Source organism: Pleurodeles waltl, chromosome 8, assembly GCF_031143425.1.
Source record: "Pleurodeles waltl isolate 20211129_DDA chromosome 8, aPleWal1.hap1.20221129, whole genome shotgun sequence".
Classification (NCBI taxonomy): Eukaryota; Metazoa; Chordata; class Amphibia; order Caudata; family Salamandridae; genus Pleurodeles; species Pleurodeles waltl.
In genome coordinates this window covers 447013277-447038293 of record NC_090447.1, presented here as the reverse complement: position 1 = coordinate 447038293, position 25017 = coordinate 447013277, and the positions used below count along the sequence as shown (strand labels likewise).

At 50.5% G+C, this 25017-nt stretch overlaps 1 protein-coding gene across 1 annotated transcript in view; it reads right to left on the bottom strand.

The window, feature by feature from the left end:
- LOC138249528 (ATP-binding cassette sub-family C member 5-like) overlaps positions 1-25017 on the bottom strand; it is a 2567733-nt gene that overhangs the window by 1506077 nt on the left and 1036639 nt on the right. The gene's annotated exons all lie outside the window — the stretch shown is intronic.

Genomic DNA, 25017 nt, shown 5'->3' with positions numbered 1-25017 from the left:
AAGGAGTCCCACGTCGCCGGAGACCAACTTAGAACGTCGTGCAATGCAGGTTAGAGTGCCGTGGACCCAGGCTTGGCTGTGCACAAAGGATTTCCGCCGGAAGTGCACAGGGGCCGGAGTAGCTGCAAAAGTCGCGGTTCCCAGCAATGCAGCCCAGCGAGGTGAGGCAAGGACTTACCTCCACCAAACTTGGACTGAAGAGTCACTGGACTGTGGGGGTCACTTGGACAGAGTCGCTGGATTCGAGGGACCTCGCTCGTCGTGCTGAGAGGAGACCCAAGGGACCAGTAATGCAGCTTTTTGGTGCCTGCGGTTGCAGGGGGAAGATTCCGTCGACCCACGGGAGATTTCTTCGGAGATTCTGGTGCAGAGAGGAGGCAGACTACCCCCACAGCATGCACAAGCAGGAAAACAGTCGAGAAGGCGGCAGGATCAGCGTTACAGAGTTGCAGTAGTCGTCTTTGCTACTATGTTGCAGTTTTGCAGGATTCCAGCGCGGTCAGCAGTCGATTCCTTATCAGAAGGTGAAGAGAGAGATGCAGAGGAACTCGGCTGAGCTCTTGCATTCGTTATCTAAAGTTTCCCCAGAGACAGAGACCCTAAATAGCCAGAAAAGAGGGTTTGGCTACCTAGGAGAGAGGATAGGCTACTAACACCTGAAGGAGCCTATCAGAAGGAGTCTCTGACGTCACCTGGTGGCACTGGCCACTCAGAGCAGTCCAGTGTGCCAGCAGCACCTCTGTTTCCAAGATGGCAGAGGTCTGGAGCACACTGGAGGAGCTCTGGACACCTCCCAGGGGAGGTGCAGGTCAGGGGAGTGGTCACTCCCCTTTCCTTTGTCCAGTTTCGCGCCAGAGCAGGGCTAAGGGGTCCCCTGAACCGGTGTAGACTGGCTTATGCAGAATTGGGCACATCTGTGCCCAAGAGAGCATTTCCAGAGGCTGGGGGAGGCTACTCCTCCCCTGCCTTCACACCATTTTCCAAAGGGAGAGGGTGTCACACCCTCTCTCAGAGGAAGTCCTTTGTTCTGCCATCCTGGGACAAGCCTGGCTTGACCCCAGGGGGGCAGAAACCTGTCTGAGGTGTTGGCAGCAGCAGCAGCAGCAGTGAAACCCCAGAAAAGGCAGTTTGGCAGTACCAGGGTCTGTGCTACAGACCACTGGGGTCATGGAATTGTCCCAATAATGCCAGGATGGCATAGAGGGGGCAATTCCATGATCTTAGACATGTTACATGGCCATATTCGGAGTTACCATTGTGAAGCTACATATAGGTAGTGACCTATATGTAGTGCACGCGTGTAATGGTGTCCCCGCACTCACAAAGTTCAGGGATTTGGCTCTGAACAATGTGGGGACACCTTGGCTAGTGCCAGGGTGCCCTCACACTAAGTAACTTTGCACCTAACCTTTACCAGGTAAATGTTAGACATATAGGTGACTTATAAGTTACTTAAGTGCAGTGTAAAATGGCTGTGAAATAACGTGGACGTTATTTCACTCAGGCTGCAGTGGCAGGCCTGTGTAAGAATTGTCAGAGCTCCCTATGGGTGGCAAAAGAAATGCTGCAGCCCATAGGGATCTCCTGGAACCCCAATACCCTGGGTACCTCAGTACCATATACTAGGGAATTATAAGGGTCTTCCAGTAAGCCAATGTAAATTGGTAAAATAGGTCACTAGCCTGTTAGTGACAATTTTAAAGAAATGAGAGAGCATAACCACTGAGGTTCTGGTTAGCAGAGCCTCAGTGAGACAGTTAGGCACCACACAGGGAACACATACATATAGGCCACAAACTTATGAGCACTGGGGTCCTGACTAGCAGGGTCCCAGTGACACATAACAAACATACTGAAAACATAGGGTTTTCACTATGAGCACTGGGCCCTGGCAAGCAGGATACCAGTGAGACAGTGAAAACACCCTGACATACACTCACAAACAGGCCCTTAGTGGGGGTAACAAGGCTAGAAAGAGGCTACTTTCTCACAATGTGTCACTGGGACCCTGCCAGGCAGGGCCGCAGTGCTCATAAGTATGGGCCCTGTATGTGTTCCCTGTGTGATGCCTAACTGTCTCACTGAGGCTCTGCTAACCAGAACCTCAGTGGTTATGCTCTCTCTGCTTTCCAAATTTGTCACTAACAGGCTAGTGACTACATTTACCAATTCACATTGGCATACTGGTACACCCATATAATTCCCTAGTATATGGTATTGAGGTACCCAGGGTATTGGGGTCCCAGGAGATCCCTATGGGCTGCAGCATTTCTTTTGCCACCCATTGGGAGCTCTAACAATTCTTACACAGGCCTGCCAGTGCAGCCTGCGTGAAATAACGTCCACGTTATTTCACAGCCATTTACCACTGCACTTAAGTAACTTATAAGTCACCTATATGTCTAACCTTCACCTGGTGAAGGTTGGGTGCAAAGTTACTTAGTGTGTGAGCACCTGGCACTAGCCAAGGTGCCCCCACATCGTTCAGGGAAAATTCCCCGGACTTTGTGAGTGCAGGGACACCATTACACATGTGCACTATACATAGGTCACTACCTATGTATAGTGTCACAATGGTAACTCCGAACATGGTCATGTAACATGACTAAGATCATGGAATTGTCACCCCAATACCATTCTGGTATTGGGGGGACAATTCCATGATCCCCCGGGTCTCTAGCACAGCACCCGGGTACTGCCAAACTGCCTTTCCGGGGTATCCACTGCAGCTGCTGCTGCTGCCAGCCCCTCAGGCAGGTTCCTGCCCTCCTGGGGTCCAGACAGCCCTGGCCCAGGAAGGCAGAACAAAGGATTTCCTCTGAGAGAGGGTGTTTGTAGGAGGCTGGCCTGGCTTGTAGTGGGTACCAAGGGGTACTTACTCTCTGTACCAGGTCCATTTATCCCTTATTAGTGTAGAAGAGGTGTTTCTAGCATCTTAGGCTGATAGAAGGTAGCTATAGCAGAGCAGCTTAGGCTGAACTAGGAGACATGCAAAGCTCCCACTATACCACTGGTGTCATATGCACAATATCATAAGAAAACACAATACACAGATATACTAAAAATAAAGGTACTTTATTTTGATGACAATATGCCAAAAGTATCTCAGTGAGTATCATCAGTATGAGGATGCCAAATATACACAAGATATATGTACACAATACCAAAAATATGCAGTAATAGCAATAGAAAATAGGTGTGAAGGCTGGGGAGGAGTAGCCTCACCCAGCCTCTGGAAATGCTTTGAAGGGCACAGATGGTGCCCATCTCTGCATAAGCCAGTCTACACCGGTTCAGAGATCCCCCAGCCCTGCTCTGGCACGAAACTGGACAAAGGAAAGGGGAGTGACCACTTCCTTCACCTGCACCTCCCAGGGGAGGTGCCCAGAGCTCCTCCAGTGTGTCCCAGACCTGTGCCATCTTGGAAACAGAGGTGTTGGGGGCACACTGGACTGCTCTGAGTGGCCAGTGCCAACAGGTGACGTCAGAGGCTCCTTCTAATAGGCTCTTACCTCTCTTGGTAGTCAATCCTCCTTCCTTGGTAGCCAAATCTCCTTTTCTGGCTATTTAGGGTCTCTGCTTTGGGGGATTCTTCAGATAACGAATGTAAGAGCTCATCAGAGTTCCTCTGCATCTCCCTCTTCACCTTCTACCAAAGGATCGACCGCTGACTGCTCAGGACACCTGCAAAACCACAACAAAGTAGCAAGACGACTACCAGCAACATTGTAGCACCTCATCATGCCGGCTTGCTCGACTGTTTCCAGGTGGTGCATGCTCTGGGGGTAGCTTTCCTTCACTCTGCACCAGAAGCTCTGAAGAAATCTCCTGTGGGTCGACGGAATCTTCCCCCTGCTAACGCAGGCAACAAAAGAAAGCAACACTGGTCCTCTGGGTCCCCTCTCATCCTGACGAGCGTGGTCCTTGGAACTCAGCAACTCTGTCCAAGTGACTCCCACAGTCCAGTGACTCTTCAGTCCAAGTTTGGTGGAGGTAAGTCCTTGCCTCCCCTCGCAAGACTGCATTGCTGGGTACCGCGTGATTTGCAGCTGCTCCGGCTCCTGTGCACTCTTCCAGGATTTCCTTCGTGCACAGCCAAGCCTGGGTCCCCGACACTCTATCCTGCAGTGCACAACCTTCTAAGTTGTCCTCCGGCGTCGTGGGACTCCCTTTTGTGACGTCGCGTGGACTCCAGTTCACTTTCCTTCCAAGTGCCTGTTCAGGTACTTCTGTGGGTGCTGCCTGCTTCTGTGAGGGCTCCCTGACTTGCTGGGTGCCCCCTCTGTCTTCTCCTCCAAGTGGCGACATCCTGGTCCCTCCTGGGCCACAGCAGCACCCAAAAACCTCTACCGCGACCCTTGCAGCTAGCAAGGCTTGTTTGTAGTCTTTCTGCGTGGGAACACCTCTGCAAGCTTCATCGCAACGTGGGACATTCATCTTCCAAAGGAGAAGTCCCTAGCTCTCTTCTTTCTTGCAGAACTCCAAGCTTCTTCCATCCACTGGCAGCTTCCTTGCACCCTCAGCTGGCATTTCCTGGGCTCCTGCCCACTCTCGACACTGTCGTGACTATTGGACTTGGTCCCCTTGTCTTACAGGTACTCAGGTCCGAAAATCCACTGTTGTTGCATTGCTGGTGTTTGTTCTTCCTGCAGAATCCCACTATCATGACTTCTGTGCTCTCTGAGGGAAGTAGGTGCACTTCACACCTACTTTTCAGGGTCTTGGGGTGGGCTATTTTTCTAAACCTCACTGTTTTCTTACAGTCCCAGCGACCCTCTACAAGCTCACATAGGTTTGGGGTCCATTCATGGTTCGCATTCCACTTTTGGAGTATATGGTTTGTGTTGCCCCTATACCTATGTGCTCCTATTGCAATCTATTGTAATTCTACACTGTTTGCATTACTTTTCTTGCTATTACTTACCTAATTTTGGTTTGTGTACATACATCTTGTGTATATAACTTATCCTCATAATGAGGGTACTCACGGAGATACTTTTGGCATATTGTCATAAGAATAAAGTACCTTTATTTTTAATAACTCTGTGTATTGTGTTTTCTTATGGTATTGTGCATATGACACCAGTGGTATAGTAGGAGTTTTACATGCCTCCTAGTTCAGCCTAAGCTGCTTTGCCATAGCTACCTTCTATCAGCCTAAGCTGCTAGAAACACCTCTTCTACACTAATAAGGGATAACTGGACCTGGCACAAGGTGTAAATACCTCTAGTACCCACTACAAGCCAGGCCAGCCTCCTACAGGCTACGAACCAAGATCACACCAAAAAGTCCTGCAAGACTGAACGGCCAAAGTAGCCGTCCCTTCTGACCTGATTGTCTAGGCAGTAATGTTTGGTAAAAGGGTGCAGAGATGCCCACGTTGCTGCCTGACAAATATCCAGGACTGGAACGCCCCGTGCTAGTGTTGTGGTAGCAGCAGTAGCTCTGGTGGAGTGAGTAGCTTCCGGGGGTTGCTTTTTAGCCAGAGCGTAGCACATTTTGATGCATAAGAGTACCCATTGTGAAATGGTCTTCTTCTGCACCACCTTCCCCTTCTTTGCACCCATATATCCCACAAAGAGTTGATTGTCCACCTGGAAGTCTTTGGTACGATCAAGATAGAACGCCAACGCTCTTTTTGGGTCCAGACGGTGGAGTCTCTCCTCTTCATGAGAGGGATGTGGGGGTGCATAAAAGGTAGGCAAGGTGATGGACTGTCTGACATTTAAGGGTGTCACTACCTTAGGTAGAAAAGAAGCCCTCGTGCGAAGCACCACTTTGTCAGGATTTATGGCAAGAAAAGGTGGCTTAGATGACAGAGCCTGGAGTTCACTAACTCTGCAGGCAGAAGTAATGGCAACTAAAAAGACAGTCTTTTATAGTGAAGAGACTTAGAGGATAGTTGTGAAGCGGTTCAAACGGGGTACACATAAGGTATGTTAAGACAAGGTTGAGCTCCCATTGAGACATGATGAATGGGATAGGAGGAAAGAGATGTGTGAGACCTTTAAGAAACCTCCCAACTATGGGAGATTTAAATAAGGAAGGCTGATCTGGTAACCTCAAGAAAACAGAGATAGCAGAGAGATATCCCTTAAGAGTGCCCAAGGTGGAACCCTGCTGAGCAAGGGAAAGAATAAAGAGAAGAACTTGAGAAAGAGGAGCAGATAGAGGATCGACAGAATTGTTGATGCACCATGCCACACATTTCTTCCAACGACAGGCGTATACAGTTTTGGTTGAGGGACGTCTGGCTGGCAAGATAACGTCACATACTTTGGGTGGCAAGTCAAAAGATGTCAACTGTTGCCACTCAATCTCCATGCATGAAGCTGCAGAGTTGACAGGTTCGGGTGGAGGACCCTCCCCTGCTGCTGCGACAGAAGATCCTCCCGAAGGGGCAGTCTGATCGGAGGAACTATGGCCATGTTCAAAAGCTCAGGATAACTGACTCTTTGGGCCCAGTCTGGAGCCACCAGTATTACTTGGGCCTGGTCTTGCCTGATCTTCTTCAGAACTCTGGGCAGAAGTGGCATGGGGGAAAGGCGTACAGGAGGCCTGAATTCCACTTGCAACAAAAAGCGTCGCCGAACGAGTGCCGCCTTGGAAACTCCAACATGCAAAACAGCTGACATTGTGCGCTCTCTACGGAGGCGAACAAGTCTAATCAAGGTTCTCCCTACTGCAGAAAGAGACCTTGCGCCACCTCCGGGCGGAGACGCCATTTGTGATCGACCATGCATCGTCAGCTGAGTTCGTCTGCTCTGGCATTCAAGGAGCCTGCCAGGTGTTGAACCACCAGGGACATCCCCTGATGTTCCAGCCAAGTCCAGAGGTGAAGTGCCTCTTGACAAAGGGTCCACGACCCCACTCCGCCTTGTTTGTTGCAATACCACATGGCGGTGGTGTTGTCTGTGAACACCTGCACTGCTTTCCCCTTGAGGGAGGGAAGAAATGCTTTCAATGCTTGTCGAATTGCTCAGAGCTCTAGATGATTGATATGGAGCCTGGTTTCCGCTGGAGACCAGATGCCTCTCCCATGTGGCCACCCGATCCCAGGAGTAACGCATCTGTCACGACCGTAAGATCTGGTTGGGGGAAGGAGAGGGATCTGCCTTTGACCCAATCCTGATCCGTTAACCACCACTGCAGGTCTTTTGCAGTCCCTTCCGAGATCTGGACCATGTCAGAGAGATTCCCCTGATGCTGCGCCCAATGGAACTTCAGGTCCCACTGCAGAGCCCGCATGTGCCACCTGGCATTTTGAACCAGCAGGATGCAGGAGGCCATGAGGCCCAGCAGCCTCAGAGTTATTCTCACCGAAATCCAGGACAGAGGCTGAAACATCGTTATCATAGCCTAAATATCCTGGACTCGCTTTTTGAGAGGATATGCCCGAAACTGCATTGTATCCAGAACAGCTCAGATGAGGGAGCGTCTGAGAAGGAGTCAGGTGTGACATCAGCTCGTTGATAGTTAACCCCAGTGAATGCAAAAGGTTTGCCGTAGTCTGGAGGTGGGAAACAACTGTCTGGGGTGAGTTCGCCTTCAACAGCCAATCGTTGAGGTAGGGGAAGACTGGGACCCCTAACCTGCGCAGATGAGCTGCCACCACTACCATCACTTTTGTGAACACCCGAGGGGCACTGGTAAGGCCAAAGGGGAGCACGGTAAACTGAAAGTGCTCATGGCCTACCACAAATCGTAGGTAACGTCTGTGGGCCGGCAAGACGGGAATGTGGAAGTATGTGTCTTGCAAGTCCAATGCTACCATCCAGTCTCCAGGATCCAGGGCAGATAGGACCTGAGCCAATGTCAACATTTTGAACTTCTCCTTTTTTAGTAAGAGATTGAGGGACCGAAGATCTAATATAGGTTGAAGACCTTTGTCGATTTTCAGAACCAGAGAGTAGCGGGAACAGCAACCACGACCTACTTCTGGCAATGGAACCCTCTCTATAGCTCCTTTGGCCAAAAGGGCTTGGACTTCCTCGCATTGAAGCGCCATATGATCCTCTGATATCTGATTGTATGAAGGTGGTATAGCTGGAGGAGATGTCTCAAAGTGGACGGAGTAGCGTCTTCGGACAACTTGGAGGACCCACCTGTCTGAGGTAGTGGATTGCCATTGAGGCAGGTCAGGTGATGGCGTATCCTGACACCCACTGGCTCCTGATGTACCCGCGGACTAGGAAGGCTTGGAGGCTGAAGAGGGGGCGGGGTGGACTGGGAGACCCACTGGCTCCCTGATCCCTGGGGCATGAGATCCCACATCCACATCCTCGGCCACGCGGGGGCTGTACAGCATGCGTGGGTCGTGGCAAGGGGGGAAAGGATGTGGTTGGGTGCCCCTTCCGTAGCCACGAAAGGGGCAAAAGGCATACTGCTGGGGTCTAGGTACCGGCGCGAGGCCAAGGGATTCGGCCTTGGCTCGGGAATCCTTAAACTGCTTGAGCACCGAGTCCGCCTTGTCTCCGAAGAGACGTGTGCCATCAAAGGGCAAATCCATCAAGGATTGCTGGACATCCCCTGAACAGCCAGATGTTCTCAGCCAGGCGTGGCCTCTCAATGCCACCGTTGATGCAACCGATCTGCCCAGAGAGTCGGTCGTATCCAGTCCACAACGAATCATGAACTTAGCTGCACCCATCCCATCTGTTAGGCAGCACTTGCGGGACCGTATCCCAGAGAGTATGGGGATAGCGGCCCAAAAGGCATGCGGTGTTCACTAACCGCAGCACTAGACTGTTGGAAGAAAATAACTTCTTCCCCAAATTATCCAGTCTTTTTGATTCTCTATCCGGGGGTGCAGCAGGGAATGTGCCAGATGAAGAAGAAGCATTGATGACAAGGCTCTCTGGTGTGGGGTGTTGGGTGAGGAATTTCGGGTCTGAAGGAGCAGGCCGATGGCAGCAGGCAATCGTCCTATTCACAGGAGCCCTTGTGCCAGGTCTGGACCAAGTACCCAAAAGGACGTCTGTCAGTGCTTCATTAAAGGGTAGAAGGGGATCGGAAGAGGAAGACCCTGATTCAAGCACGTTAGGATCTTAGGCCTAACCTCCACAGACGGTAGCTTGAGCTCCAGGACCTCTGCAGCCCTTCTCACCACCACAGAATAAGAAGCACCCTCCTCCGTAACCACGCTAGGAGGAGAGAGCATACCAGTGTCAGGGGAGGTGTCTAGACCACAGGCATCCCCAAATCCTGCACCCAGCCCATTTGGGGGTCAAGCTGGTAATCTAAAGGGTCCAGCGTCCCCTCCATACTCTTTCTGTATCCATACCCACAAGAATAAAGGTCTTGATCAACCCTGGGCCCAGGAGAGTCCATAGAGAACTGAATCGGTGTCGATCAACCTCGTTTCGGCTCCGGGTCGTCGGGTATGAGGATGGGATCAATGTCAATGGTGGGCCCAACCAACCTCGGTAACGTCGACGTCTGACCCGACGCCGGGGAAGGTCACTGATAGAAGGTAGCTATGGCAAAGCAGCTTAGGCTGAACTAGGAGACATGGAAAGCTCCTACTATACCACTTATATCATATAGCACAATATCACAAGAAAACACAATACTCAGAGTTACTAAAAATGAAGGTACTTCATTTTAGTGAAAATATGCCAAAAGTATCTCAGAGGATACCCTCACTTAGGAGGTAAGTAATATACACAAATTATATGTACACAAACCCAAAACAGGTAAGTAACAGTAAGAAAAGTATTGCAAACAATGTACAATCACAATAGAATGCAATAGGTAGAAATAGGCCTAGGGGCAACACAAACCATATACTCCAAAAGTGGAATTCGAATCACGAATGGACCCCAGGCCTATGGTAGGTTGTAGAAGGTCGCTGGGACTGTAAGAAGACAGTGAGGGTGTCCAAAATACCCCACCCCAAGACCCTGAAAAGTAGGAGTAAAGTTACCCTACTACCCCAGAAAGACAGTATAGTCGAGATACGGGATTCTGCAAGAACCACAAGTACCAGTAAAACACTGAAGACGGATTCCTGGACCTGAAGACCTGTAACGGAAGGGGCCAAGTCCAAGAGCCACGCAAGTGTCCGGGGGGGCAGGAGCCCACTAAACCCCGGATGAAGGTGCAAAAGGGCTGCCTCCGGGTGGATGAAGCCGAAGATTCTGCAACGACGGAAGGTGCCAGGAACTTCTTCTTTGGATAATAGATGTCCCACGGCGTGCTAAAGGTTGTAGAAGTGTTTCCACACAGAAATACCGCAAACAAGCCTTGCTAGCTGCAAGAGGCGCGAAGGAGGATTTTGGGTGCTGCTGGGGACCAGGAAGGAACAGGATGTCACCCCTTGGACGAGGAGACAGAGGGGGCGCTCAGCAACTCAGAGAGCCCCCGCAGAAGAAGGCAGCACCCGCAGAAGTACCGGAATAGGCACTTGGAAGATCTGAGGGCAGCGGTCGACACGGAGTCACAAAGGAGGGTCCCACGATGTCAGAGTCCAACTCAGTGAGTTGGGCAGTGCAGGACAGAGTGCTGGGGACCCAGGCTAGGCTGTGCACAAAGGAATCCTTGGAAAGGTGCACAGAAGCCGGAGCAGCTGCAGATCATGCACTGCACAGGATTACTGTCTGGCGTGGGGAGGCAAGGACTTACCTTCACCAAACTTGGACAGAAGGGCCACTGGACTGTGGGAGACACTTGGACTCAGCTCCTGTGTTTCAGGGAGCACGCTCGTCAGGGTGAGAGGGGACCCAGAGGACCGGTGATGCAGTAATTTGGTGCCTGCATTGGCAGGGGGAAGATTCCGTAGACCCACTGGAGATTTCTTTGTGACTTTCAGTGCAGGATGAAGGCAGGCAGCCCCCAAAGCATGCATCACCAGGAAACAGTCGAGAAAGCCGGCAGGATTAGGTGCTACAATGTAGTCTTCTTGCTACTTTGTTGCAGTTTTGCAGGCGTCCTGGAGCAGTCAGCAGTCGATCCTAGGTAGAAGTCGAAGAGGGAGATGCAGAGGAACTGTGGTGAGCTCTTGCATTCGTTATCTGAAGAATCCCCCAAAGCAGAGACCCAAAATAGTCAGAAAAGGAGGTCTCGCTACCAAGAAAGGAGGATTGGCTACCAAGAAAGGTAAGAGCCTATCAGAGGGAGTCTCTGACGTCACCTGCTGGCACTGGCCACTCAGAGGAGTCCAGTTTGCCCCCAACACCTCTGTTTCCAAGATGGCAGAGGTCTGGGACACACTGGAGGAGCTCTGGGCACCTCCCCTGGGAGGTACTGGTCAGGGGAGTGGTCACTCCCCTTTCCTTTGTCCAGTTTCGCGCCAGAGCAGGGCTGGGGGATCCCTGAACCGGTGTAGACTGGCTTATGCAGAGTTGGGCACCATCTGTGCCCATCAAAGCATTTCCAGAGGCTGGGGGAGGCTACTCTTCCCCAGCCCTTCACACCTATTTCCAAAGGGAGAGGGTGTAACACCCTCTCTCAGAGGAAATCCTTTGTTCTGCCTTTCTGGGCCAGGGCTGCCTGGACTGCAGGAGGGCAGAATCCTGTCTGAGGGGTTGGCAGCAGCTGCAGTGGAAACCCCGGAAAGGCAGTTTGGCATTACCCTGGTTCTATGCTAGAGACCCGGGGCATCATGGAATTGTCCCCCAAATACCGGAATGGTATTGGGGTGACAATTCCATGATCTTAGACACGTTACATGGCCATGTTCGGAGTTACCATTGTGACGCTATACATAGGTAGAAACCTATGTATAGTGCACGCGTGTAATGGTGTCCCCGCACTCACAAAGTGCAGGGAATTTGCCCTGAACGATGTGGGGGCACCTTGGCTAGTGCCAGGTGCCCACATACTAAGTAACTTGGCACCCAACCTTCACTAACTGAAGGTTAGACATATAGGTGACTTATAAGTTACTTATGTGCAGTGAAAAATGGCTGTGAAATAACGTGGACATTATTTCACTCAGGCTGCAGTGGCATGCCTGTGAAAGAATTGTCTGAGCTCCCTATGGGTGGCAAAAGAAATGCTGCAGCTCATAGGGATCTCCTGGAACCACAATACCCTGGGTACCTCAGTACCATATACAAGGGAATTATATGGGTGTACTAGTATGCCAATGAGAATTGGTAAATTTAGTCACTAGCCTGCAGTGACACATTTAGAAAGCAGTGAGAGCATAAACACTGAGGTTCTGGTTAGCAGAACCTCAGTGATACAGTTAGGCACCACACAGGGAACACATACAGGGCACATACTATGAGGACTGGGGTCCTGCCTGGCAGGGTCCCAGTGACACAAGGGCTAAAACAACATACATACAGTGAAATATGGGGTAACATGCCAGGCAAGATGGTACTTTCCTACACAACCCCCCCCCCCCAAACGAAGGACAATAAGACTAGCCATGACCTGATGAGTCTTCATTGTCTAAGTGGAAATATCTGGAGAGTCCATCTGCATTGGAGTGGGTACTCCCAGGTCTATGTTTCACTGTATAGTCCATTCCCTGCAGAGATATGGACCACCTCAACAATTTAGGGTTTCACCTTTCATTTGTTTTAGCCAAAGTAGAGGTTTGTGGTCTGTCTGAACAATAAAGTGAGTGCCAAACAGATATGACCTCAACTTTTTCAGTGCCCAGACCACAGCAAAGGCCTCCCTCTATATGGTAGACCAACGCTTTTCTCTAGGGGTCAACCTTCTGCTGATAAAAGCAACTGGTTGAGCATGGCCCTCAGAATTCAGTTGTGATAAGACTGCCCCTACCCCTAATTCAGATGCATCAGTTTGAACAATTAATTTCTTGGAGTAACATGGGCTTTTTAGGACAGGTGCAGAGCACATGGCCTGTTTGAGCTCCTCAAAAGCTTTCTGACAGCTAGCTGTCCATAACACCTTCTTAGGCATTTTCTTGCTTGTGAGATCATTAAAAGGGGCTGCTATGGAGCCATAATTCTTGATGAATCTCCTGTAATACCCCGTGAGGCCTAAAAAGGCTCTCACCTGGGTCTGAGTTGTAGGGGGAACCCAATCCATGATTTTCTGGATTTTCCCCTGTTGTGGTGCAATCTGTTCTCCACCTACCAGGTGGCCCAGATAAACCACCTTTCCATGCCCTATCTGGCACTTTGAGGCCTTGATAATGAGGCCTGCCTTTTGCAGGGCTTCCAAAACTTTCCATAGGTGGACCAGGTGCTCATCCCAGGTTGAGCTAAAGTCAGCAATATCATCAAGATATGTGCACCGAAAGCTTCCAACCCTTGCAGACTGTGTTCACCAGCCTCTGAAAAGTGGCAGGTGCATTTTTCAAACCAAAGGGCATTACTGTGAATTGGTAGTTCCCTCCTACAGTAGAAAATGCAGTCTTTGGTTTAGCATCTTCTGCCAATCTGATCTGCCAATACCCTGCAGCCAGATCAAAAGTGCTAAGATACTTGGCAGAAGCCAGTGTATCAATGAGCTCATCTGCCCTGGGTATAGGGTGAGCATCAGTTTTTGTTACCTGATTGAGCTCTCTGTAATCTACACAAAACCTCATCTCCCTCTTTCCATCCTTGGTGTGAGGTTTTGGCACAAGCACCACTGGGCTAGCCCATGGACTTTCAGAAGGTTGAATCACCCCCAAGTCCAACATTGTCTGCACCTCTTGTTTAATGCAGTCTCTGACATGGTCAGGCTGCCTATAAATTTTACTGTTGACAGGCAGGCTGTCTCCAGTATCAATTGTGTGTTCACACTAGGATGTTGTACCTGGTACAAGTGAAAAGATGTCAGGAAATTGGCTTAGGAGATTGATGCAGTTGTCTTTCTGTTCTGCAGTCGGACAATGTGCTAAAACTGCTCCCTCCATTAAGGCATCTGCTTCAGTGATGGAAAAGAGATCAGGGAGAGGGTCCCTCTCTTCTTCCAGTACCTCATCTTTTGCCTTAAGCAGGGTGAGATCAGCCCTGTCATAGTAGGGTTTTAGGCGGTTGACATGAATTACCCTAAGGGGACTCCTGGCAGTGCCCAGGTCTACCAAATAGGTAAACTCACCCTTCTTCTCAACAATTAGATGGGGTCCACTCCATTTGTCTTGGAGTGCTCTTGGGGCTACAGGCTCCAATACCCACACCTTCTGTCCTGGTTCGTACTGGATCAGAACAGCTTTCTGGTCATGCCTTTGCAGCTCCTGGTTGGCCTGAAGATTCTTACTGCCCTTTTTCATGTACTCAGCCATTCTGGATCTTAGGCCACGTACATAATCCAATATGTCCTGTTTAGGAGCTTTAAAGGTTGTTCCCAACCCTCCTTCACAAGAGTGAGTGGACCTCTTACAGGGTGCCCAAAGAGGAGTTCAAAGGGGCTGAAGCCCACTCCTTTCTGGGGTACCTCCCTGTAAGCAAAAAGGAGGCAAGGTAACAGGACATCCCATCTCCTCCTGAGTTTTTCAGGGAGTCCCATTATCATTCCTTTGAGAGTTTTATTAAACCTCTCAACCAGTCCGTTAGTCTGTGCATGGTAAGGGTTGGTGAACTCGTAGGTAACACCACACTCTTTCCACATGGCTTTTAGGTATGCAGACATGAAGTTGCTACCTCTGTTTGACACCACCTCTTTTGGAAAACCCACTCTGGAAAAGATTCCCAGGAGGGCTTTTGCTATAGCAGGAGCTGTAATGGTCCTTAGAGGTATGGCTTCAGGATATCTTGTGGCATGGTCCACAACCACCAAGATAAATCTATTGCCTAAAGCAGTAGGAGGGGGCGTGGCCAACATGGCGGCGTGAGCGGACGTGTTTTGTCCGTGCTCCGCCACCCGGGCCTCTGACACAGCTTTGCGGCCCCAGATGGGGTGAAGTCGGGTGTCCGACAGAGCGCATCGGACGCCCCGGACGTTGAGGAGCCCCGGAGGGCTCGAGATGCCTGTTTTGCCGCCGAACGGTGGGGCGGAGCCGCAGGGCCTGTGCCGACGCCTGTAGTAGGCGGGCGCAGCCTGCGGCTGATCGGGCTGCACGGAGGCCCTTGAGCCTTGCAGCCTTGTGGCCCTGAGGAGTGGTGCGGCGGCGGCCCAGGAGGGCGCCGCGCCGTTGGTGCCCTGCGGGGCTGCCGTGTGCTCCTGAGGTGGCTGGAGCGCTGGTGCCTGGGAGCGACAGGAGCTGGGCCCATAGCGGGAGGAACGAGTCAGCTGCCACAGTGCCAGGCATCTAGATTTGGGCGATGAGCAGCCCTTGATGAGGTGGGACCCTGGGCCCATATATCGGCAGTGCAAGGGGCCCGTGGAGGCGGCGCCGAGACATACGGAGCGGCTGGGCAGCGAAGTGATCCGCCACTGAGAGAAGCGGTCAGTGGTGATTGGTAACGATGCTGGGCCTACAGGGACCCAACCCTTGGGTGCACTTTTGAGGAGGCTTCATTTGAGCTGCTGCTACTGCGCCAGACATCTAGATCCGGGCAATGGCAGCCCTTGGTGAGAAGGGACCCTGAGCCCATTGATCGACGGGGCAGGCGGCTTGCGGAAGTCCTTATTGGCACCAAGACATAAGGAGCGGCTGAGAAGTGAAGTGCCTCGCCACTGAGAGAGGAGGTTAGTGGTGATTGGTGACTTTGTTGTGCCTGGGGTGACCCACGGGCGCACTTCTGAGGAAGCTTCGATTGACCTCGACGCCCGACGCGGCAAGGGTGCTGGAGTGATGGCGCTGGAGTGAGGGAAAGCGAGAACGGACGGTTAGAGATATGCTCACAAGACTTGCAAAAATCTATGGTGTCCTCTGACATGTGAGGCCAGTGAAACAACGGGACAAGTCTTTCCCAAGTTTTCGTCTGGCCCAAATGCCCAGCCAAAGGAATGTCATGTGCTAGAGTGAGAAGAAACTCTCTGTACTGCAGAGGAATGACCAATCTCCTGGCTGCTCCAGGTTTTGGGTCTCTTGACTCTGTGTACAAGAGGTTATCTTCCCAGTATACTCTATGACTGTCACTGACGTCCCCATTTTGCTGTTTGGCAGCTTGCTGTCTGAGACCCTCTAAAGTGGGACAGGTTTGCTGTGCCACACTCAGCTCTTCCCTGGCAGGCCCCCATCCACCCAAAAGCTCAGCAGTGTCTGCTGCCAGCTCCTCTGGTGTAGGTTCTGCACAAGGAGGAAATTCCTCTTCCTCAGAAGGGGAATAATCTGTAGAGGGAGGGATAGTGGGTAGGGATTTACCCTTGCTACCACTAGCTTTAGGGAGCACTTGGTCCATTGTTCCAGGATCCAAGTTACCCTGTCCTTTTTGCTTTTTGGCCTGAGCCCTGGTTAAAGCAAAAATATGCCCAGGAATGCCCAGCATTGCTGCATGGGCCTCCAACTCCACTTCTGCCCAAGCTGCTGTCTCTAAATCATTCCCTAGTAGACAGTCTACAGGTAAATCTGAGGCAACCACAACTTTCTTTGGACCAGTAACCCCCCCCAGTTGAGATTCACAACAGCCATGGGATGGCTAAGAGTGTTGTTATGAGCGTCTATCACTTGGTACTGCTGACCAAGTAGGTGTTGTTCAGGATGGACCAGTTTTTCTATCACCATAGTTACACTGGCTCCTGTGTCCCTGTAGGCCTGAACCTCAACACTATTTATTAGGGGAAGTTGCTTGTACTTATCCATATTAAGGGGACAAGCAACCAAGGTGGCAAAATCAATGCCACCATCAGAGACTAAAGTAGCCTCTGTGGTCTCCCTGACAAGTCCAACCCCAACTACATTGCCAATAGCAAACCCAGCAACATCCTTGGATTGGCTATTAGTAGATTTCCCACCACCACTGCTATTACTAGGGGCACTAGAATTTGCAGCAGGGTTTGTGGTGGTGGGAGGATTGGTGTTTTTCTTTGGACAACTGGAATCAGTTGCCCAGTGGCCTTTGACTTTACACAAATAACACCAAGGCTTTTTAGGATGATTATTAGAAGAGGATTTGGACCCACCACCCCCAGAGGATTTTTGTGGGCCTGATGATGACTCAGAATGTTTACTTTTGTCCCCACCCTTGTCAGAAGACTTACCATTCTTCTTCTTGCCATCCTTGTCACCCCCTGTATGAACTTTTCTGTTCACCCTTGTTCTGACCCCCTTGTCTGCCTTCTTTCCCAATTCTTGGGTAGAGGTCAGAACCGAGTCCACTAGGTATTGGTGCAACAAGTCAGACACACAGTTGTTCAGAATATGCTCTCTCAGAATAAGATTATACAGGCTTTCATAGTCAGATACCTTACTGCCATGTAACCACCCGTCCAAGCCTTCACTGAACAGTCCATAAAATCTGTCCAGTCTTGAGAGGACTCTTTTCTGGTGTCTCTGAACTTAATCCTGTATTGTTCAGTGGTTAAGCCAAATCCATCCAAGAGTGCATCTTTCAATACTGTGTAGTTTTAACTTCACTTTCTCTAACTGTAAGGAGCCCAGTGAAAGATAGCCACAAAATAGCAGCCCACTGCCATTGAGGGGCCAACTGTACCATACAGGCCCTCCCAAGTGCAGAAAACCGTTTATTAATGTCATCCTCCTCCTTGTAAGGGGGGACTATCTTGTGCAGATTCCTGGAATCTTGTTCTCTAACAGGATTGCTATCAGGAATACTGCTGCTGCCACCATGGGGAACTAACCCCAACCTCTGCCTTTCTTTCTCAATGTCTAGGGATTCCCTATCTAAGGCCAGCTGTTGCTGTTTAAGCTTCAGTCTGGTCTCTTCAACCCTCAACCTTTTGAGTTCCCTTTCTAACACGTTATCCTCAGGGTGGGGAGTTGGGAATGCTTTGACACAGATGACAAATTGGAAACTTCAGAGGGGGACCTGTCCCCAACTGTCTGGACCCTGGTAACCTGGCCTCTAGGGATAAAGGATGCCCTACTATTATGGGAACCCTTATCACTACCAGCATCACTAGGTGCCCTGCTAGGGGGCAGACCATTGTCAGAACCCTCCCCAGCTTCTCCAAGGAACTCCTCTGAATCAGACTGGGAAGCTTCTCCCTTTTCTAATCTCTCATTTGATGGGCCAGACTGGTTCTGGTCATCCACAACAAGCATATTAAAGAGAAACTCTTTTGTAGGGTTCTTTCCTATACATAAACCTCTCTCCAGGCAGAGACCTCTTAAACTCTTGTAGTTCAAACGCTCATAGATTGCATTAACTATTTTGAGAGTGGAATCTACAACAGACATGATAGTAAAAAGTTTAAGGAGAGGGAGAAGAGAGCATTTTTTTTAGAACTTTTGAAAGCACAGAGAAAAAAACTTTTTCTAACTTTTAGAAACTTTTAGAAATTTTAAGAAACTTTTCAGAACTTTGTAAAAAGTTATAGGATAGAAAAGCAAACTTTTTGGGTTAAGTGTACATACACTGAACTGTTTGGTATATGATTCTCTTATGAAAAGTACAAAATGACAAAGTGGTAAAGCAGTTGCAAGTAGTTATCCCACTGCTGCACCACCAATGTAGGAGGCTGGCCTGGCTTATAGTGGGTACCCTGTGGTACTTACACCCTGTGCCAGGTCCAGTTATCCCTTATTAGTAGAATAGAGGTGTTTCTAGCAGCTTAGGCTGATAGAAGGTAGCTATGGAAAAGCAGCTTAGGCTGAACTAGGATACATGCAAAGCTCCTACTATACCACTGATATCATATGCACAATATCATAAGAAAACACAATACTCAGAGTTACTAAAAATAAAGGTACTTTATTTTTATGACAATATGCCAAAAGTATCTCAGTGAGTACCCTCAGTAAGAAGGTAAGTAATATACACAAGTAATATGTACACAAACCCAAAACAGGTAAGTAAGAGTCAGAAAAGTAATGCAAACAGTGTAGAATTACAATAGGTTGCAATAGGCAATTATAGGTCTAGGGGCAACACAAACCATATACTCCAAAAGTGGAATGCGAATCACGAATGGACCTCAGACCTATGGGAGCTTGTAGAGGGTCGCTGGGACTGTAAGAAAACAGTCAGGGTGTCCAAGATACCCCACCCCAAGACCCAGAAAAGTAGGAGTAAAGTACATCTACTACCCCAGAAGAGCACAATAGTCGTGATAGGGGGATTCTGCAAGAACAACAAACACCAGTAGTGCCCTGAAGACGGATTCCTGGACCTGAGGACCTGCAAAGCAAGGGGACCAAGACCAATAGTCGCAACAGTGTCCAGGGGGGGCAGAAGCCTAGGAAACCCCGGATGAAGGTGCAAGGAAGCTGCCTCCGGATGGAAGAAGCTTGGAATTCTGCAAGAGCGAAGAGGACTAGGAACTTCTCCTTTGGATGGAAGATGTCCCACGTCGCGATGAAGGTTGCAGAAGTGTTCCCACACAGAAATACCGCAAACAAGCCTTGCAAGCTGCAAGGGTCGCGGTGGAGGTTTTTGGGTGCTGCTGGGGACCAGGAAGGACCAGGATGTCGCACCTTGGAGGAGGAGACAGAGGGGGCGCTCAGCAACTCAGAGAGCCCCCACAGGAGTAGGCAGCACCTGCAGAAGTACCTGAACAGGCACTTAGAAGATTTGTGAACCGGAGTCCATGCAGAGTTACAAAGGAGGGTCCCACGACGTCGGAGGCCAACTCAGAGGGTTGAGCACTGCAGGATGGAGAGCTGGGGACGCAGGCTAGGCTGTGCACAAAGGAAATCCTGGGAGAGTACACAGGAGAGAGAGCAGCTGCAAATCACGCAGTACACAGGTTTGCACTCTAGTGTGGGGAGGCAAGGACTTACCTCCACCAAACTTGGACTGAAGGATCACGGGACTGTGGGAGTCACTGGATAGAGATCCTGTGCTCCAGGGACCACGCTCGTCAGGATGAAAGGGGACCCAGAGGACCGGTGATGCAGTCTTTTGGTGCCTGCGTTAGCAGGGGGAAGATTCCGTCGACCCACAGGAGATTTCTTCTTGGCTTCTGGTGCAGGGTGAAGGCAGGCGACCCCCAGAGCATGCACCACCTGGTAACAGTCGAGAAAGCCGGCAGGATGAGGCGCTACAATGTTGCTGGTAGTCGTCTTGCTACTTTGTTGCGGTTTTGCAGGTGTCCTGGAGCAGTCAGCAGTCGATCCTTGGCAGAAGTCGAAGAGGGAGATGCAGAGGAACTCTGGTGAGCTCTTGCAATCGTTATCTGAAGAATTCCCCAAAGAAGAGACCCTAAATAGCCAAAAAAGGAGGTTTGGCTACCAAGAAAGGAGGATTGACTACCAAGAAAGGAAAGAGCCTATCAGAGGGGGTCTCTGACGTCATCTGCTGGCACTGGCCACTCAGAGCAGTCCAGTGTACCCCCAACACCTCTGTTTCCAAGATGGCAGAGGTCTGGGACACACTGGAGGAGCTCTGGGCACCTCCCCTGGGAGGTACTGGTCAGGGGAGTAGTCACTCCTCTTTCCTTTGTCCAGTTTCGAGCCAGAGCAGGGCTGGGGGATCCCTGAACTGGTGTAGACTGGCTTATGCAGAGATGGGCACAATCTGTGCCAATCAAAGCATTTCCAGAGGCTGGTGGAGGCTACTTTGGTGGACGGATCCCTCTCGCCGTGGAGAGTCGTGTAGAAGTGTTTTCCCGCCGAAAGAACGCCAACAAGCCTTGCTAGCTGCAAATCGTGCGGTTAGCGTTTTTGGATGCTGCTGTGGCCCAGGAGGGACCAGGAGGTCGCAAATTGGACCAGGAGGTAGAGGGGACGTCGAGCAAGACAAGGAGCCCTCTTAGCAGCAGGTAGCACCCGGAGAAGTGCCAGAAACAGGCACTACGAGGATGCGTGAAACGGTGCTCACCCGAAGTCGCACAAAGGAGTCCCACGTCACGGGAGACCAACTTAGAAAGTCGTGCAATGCAGGTTAGAGTGCCGTGGACCCAGGGTTGGCTGTGCACAAAGGATTTCCGCCGGAAGTGCACAGGGGCCGGAGTAGCTGCAAAAGTCGCGGTTCCCAGCAATGCAGTCTGGCGTGGGGAGGCAAGGACTTACCTCCACCAAACTTGGACTGAAGAGTCACTGGACTCTGGGGGTCACTTGGACACAGTTGCTGGATTCGAGGGACCTCGCTCGTCGTGCTGAGAGGAGACCCAAGGGACCGGTGATGCAGTTCTTTGGTGCCTGCGGTTGCAGGGGGACGATTCCGTCGACCCACGGGAGATTTCTTCGGAGCTTCTAGTGCAGAGAGGAGGCAGACTACCCCCACAGCATGCACCACCAGGAAAACAGTCGAGAAGGCGGCAGGATCAGCGTTACAGAGTTGCAGTAGTCGTCTTTGCTACTATGTTGCAGTCTTGCAGGCTTCCAGCGCGGTCAGCAGTCGATTCCTTGGCAGAAGGTGAAGAGAGAGATGCAGAGGAACTCGGATGAGCTCTTGCATTCGTTATCTCAAGTTTCCCCAGAGACAGAGACCCTAAATAGCCAGAAAAGAGGGATTGGCTACCTAGGAGAGAGGATAGGCTAGCAACACCTGAAGGAGCCTATCAGAAGGAGTCTCTGACGTCACCTGGTGGCACTGGCCACTCAGAGCAGTCCAGTGTGCCAGCAGCACCTCTGTTTCCAAGATGGCAGAGGTCTGGAGCACACTGGAGGAGCTCTGGACACCTCCCAGGGGAGGTGCAGGTCAGGGGAGTGGTCACTCCCCTTTCCTTTGTCCAGTTTCGCGCCAGAGCAGGGCTAAGGGGTCCCCTGAACCGGTGTAGACTGGCTTATAGCCTTATCTTGTTCTCTAAGCATTTTAAGCAACAATTCCAAGGAAGGATTCTTCCCTACACTCAAACCTCTCTCTATGCAGAGACTCCTTGCTCCTTTCCAGCTAAGGTGATCATATGCAGTCTTAGACACGTCAACATTTTGTCTGTGCCAGACATTTTTAGAGAGAGTTAAAGTGATAGAAAAAGAGAAAAAAGTTTTCAGGACTTTTTAGAAAGACAGAAAAAAAACTTTTTAAACTTTTAAGAACTTTTTGAAAGTTTAGAAGTACTTTTCAGCACTTTAGAAAAGAGTGAAAAGAGGAAATGCAAAACTTTTTAGTTGTGTGTACACACACCGAACTTGTTTTGTATATTTTTCTCTTATGAAAAGTACAATGACAAGAGTGGTAAGTAGTCTCAAAGCACTTATCCCACCGCTGCACAACCAATGTAGGAGGCTGGACTGGCTTGTAGTGAGTACCTACGGGTACTTGCACCTTGCACCAGGCCCAGTTATCCCTTATTAGTGTATAGGGTGTCTAGCAGCATAGCCTGATAGATAATGGTAGCTTAGCAGAGCAGCTTAGGCTGAACTAGGAGACGAGTGAAGCTCCTACAGTACCACTTAGTGTCATATGCACAATATCATAAGAAAACACAATACACAGTTATACTAAAAATAAAGGTACTTTATTTTTATGACAATATGGCAAAGTATCTTAGAGTGTACCCTCAGTGAGAGGATAGGAAATATACACAAGATATATGTACACAATACCAAAAATATGCAGTATAGTCTTAGAAAACAGTGCAAACAATGTATAGTTACAATAGGATGCAATGGGGACACATAGGGATAGGGGCAACACAAACCATATACTCCATAAGTGGAATGCGAACCACGAATGGACCCAAAACCTATGTGACCTTGTAGAGGGTCGCTGGGACTATTAGAAAATAGTAAGGGTTAGAAAAATAGCCCACCCCAAGACCCTGAAAAGTGAGTGCAAAGTGCACTAAAGTTCCCCAAAGGACATAGAAGTCGTGATAGGGGAATTCTGCAGGAAAGACACAAACCAGCAATGCAACAACGATGGATTTCCAGTCGAGGGTACCTGTGGAACAAGGGGACCAAGTCCAAAAGTCACAAGCAAGTCGGAGATGGGCATATGCCCAGGAAATGCCAGCTGTGGGTGCAAAGAAGCTTCTACTGGACAGAAGAAGCTTAGGTTTCTGCAGGAACGAAAAGGGCTAGAGACTTCCCCTTTGGAGGACGGATCCCTCACGCCGTGGAGAGTCGTGCAGAAGTGTTTTCCCGCCGAAAGACCGCCAACAAGCCTTGCTAGCTGCAAATCGTGCGGTAAGCGTTTGTGGATGCTGCTGTGGCCCAGGAGGGACCAGGATGTCGCAAATTGCGCCAGGAGACAGAGGGGACGTCGAGCAAGACAAGGAGCCCTCTCAGCAGCAGGTAGCACCCGGGGAAGTGCCAGAAACAGGCACTACGAGGATGCGTGAAACGGTGCTCACCCGAAGTCGCACAAAGGAGTCCCACGTCGCCGGAGAACAACTTAGGAGGTCGTGCAATGCAGGTTACAGTGCCGTGGACCCAGGCTTGGCTATGCACAAAGGATTTCCGCCGGAAGTGCACGGAGGCCGGAGTAGCTGCAAAAGTCGCGGTTCCAAGCAATGCAGTCTGGCGTGGGGAGGCAAGGACTTACCTCCACCAAACTTGGACTGAAGAGTCACTGGACTGTGGGAGTCACTTGGACAGAGTTGCTGGATTCAAGGGACCTCGCTCGTCGTGCTGAGAGGAGACCCAAGGTACCAGGGATGCAGTTCTTTGGTGCCTGCGGTTGCAGGGGGAAGATTCCGTCGACCCACTGGAGATTTCTTCGGAGCTTCTAGTGCAGAGAGGAGGCAGACTACCCCCACAGCATGCACCACCAGGAAAACAGTCGAGAAGGCGGCAGGATCAGCGTTATAGAGTTGCAGTAGTCGTCTTTGCTACTATGTTGCAGTTTTGCAGGCTTCCAGCGCGGTCAGCAGTCGATTCCTTGGCAGAAGGTGAAGAGAGAGATGCAGAGGAACTCGGATGAGCTCTTGCAGTCGTTATCTAAAGTTTCCTCAGAGACAGAGACCCTAAATAGCCAGAAAAGAGGGTTTGGCTACCTAGGAGAGAGGATAGGCTAGCAACACCTGAAGGAGCCTATCAGAAGGAGTCTCTGACGTCACCTGGTGGCACTGGCCACTCAGAGCAGTCCAGTGTGCCAGCAGCACCTCTGTTTCCAAGATGGCAGAGGTCTGGAGCACACTGGAGGAGCTCTGGGCACCTCCCAGGGGAGGTACAGGTCAGGGGAGTGGTCACTCCCCTTTCCTTTGTCCAGTTTCGCGCCAGAGCAGGGCTAAGGGGTCCCTGAACCGGTGTAGACTGGCTTATGCAGAAATGGGCACCAAAAGTGCCCATGAAAGCATTTCCAGAGGCTGGGGGAGGCTACTCCTCCCCTGCCTTCACACCATTTTCCAAAGGGAGAGGGTGTAACACCCTCTCTCAGAGGAAGTCCTTTGTTCTGCCATCCTGGGCCAGGCCTGGCTGGACCCCAGGAGGGCAGAAGCCTGTCTGAGGGGTTGGCAGCAGCAGCAGCTGCAATGAAACCCCTGAAAAGGCAGTTTGGCAGTACCAGGGTCTGTGCTACAGACCACTGGGATCATGGGATTGTGCCACCTATGCCAGGATGGTATAGAGGGGGCAATTCCATGATCATAGACATGTTACATGGCCATATTCGGAGTTACCATTGTGAAGCTACATATAGGTAGTGACCTATATGTAGTGCACGCGTGTAATGGTGTCCCCGCACTCAAAAAGTCCGGGGAATTGGCCCTGAACAATGTGGGGGCACCTTGGCTAGTGCCAGGGTGCCCTCACACTAAGTAACTTAGCACCTAACCTTTACCAGGTAAAGGTTAGACATATAGGTGACTTATAAGTTACTTAAGTGCAGTGTAAAATGGCTGTGAAATAACGTGGACGTTATTTCACTCAGGCTGCAGTGGCAGGCCTGTGTAAGAATTGTCAGAGCTCCCTATGGGTGGCAAAAGAAATGCTGCAGCCCATAGGGATCTCCTGGAACCCCAATACCCTGGGTACCTCAGTACCATATACTAGGGAATTATAAGGGTGTTCCAGTAAGCCAATGTGAATTGGTAAAATTGGTCACTAGCCTGTTAGTGACAATTTGAAAGAAATGAGAGAGCATAACCACTGAGGTTCTGATTAGCAGAGCCTCAGTGAGACAGTTAGTCACTACACAGGTAACACATTCAGGCACACTTATGAGCACTGGGGCCCTGGGTGACAGGGTCCCAGTGACACATACAACTAAAACAACATA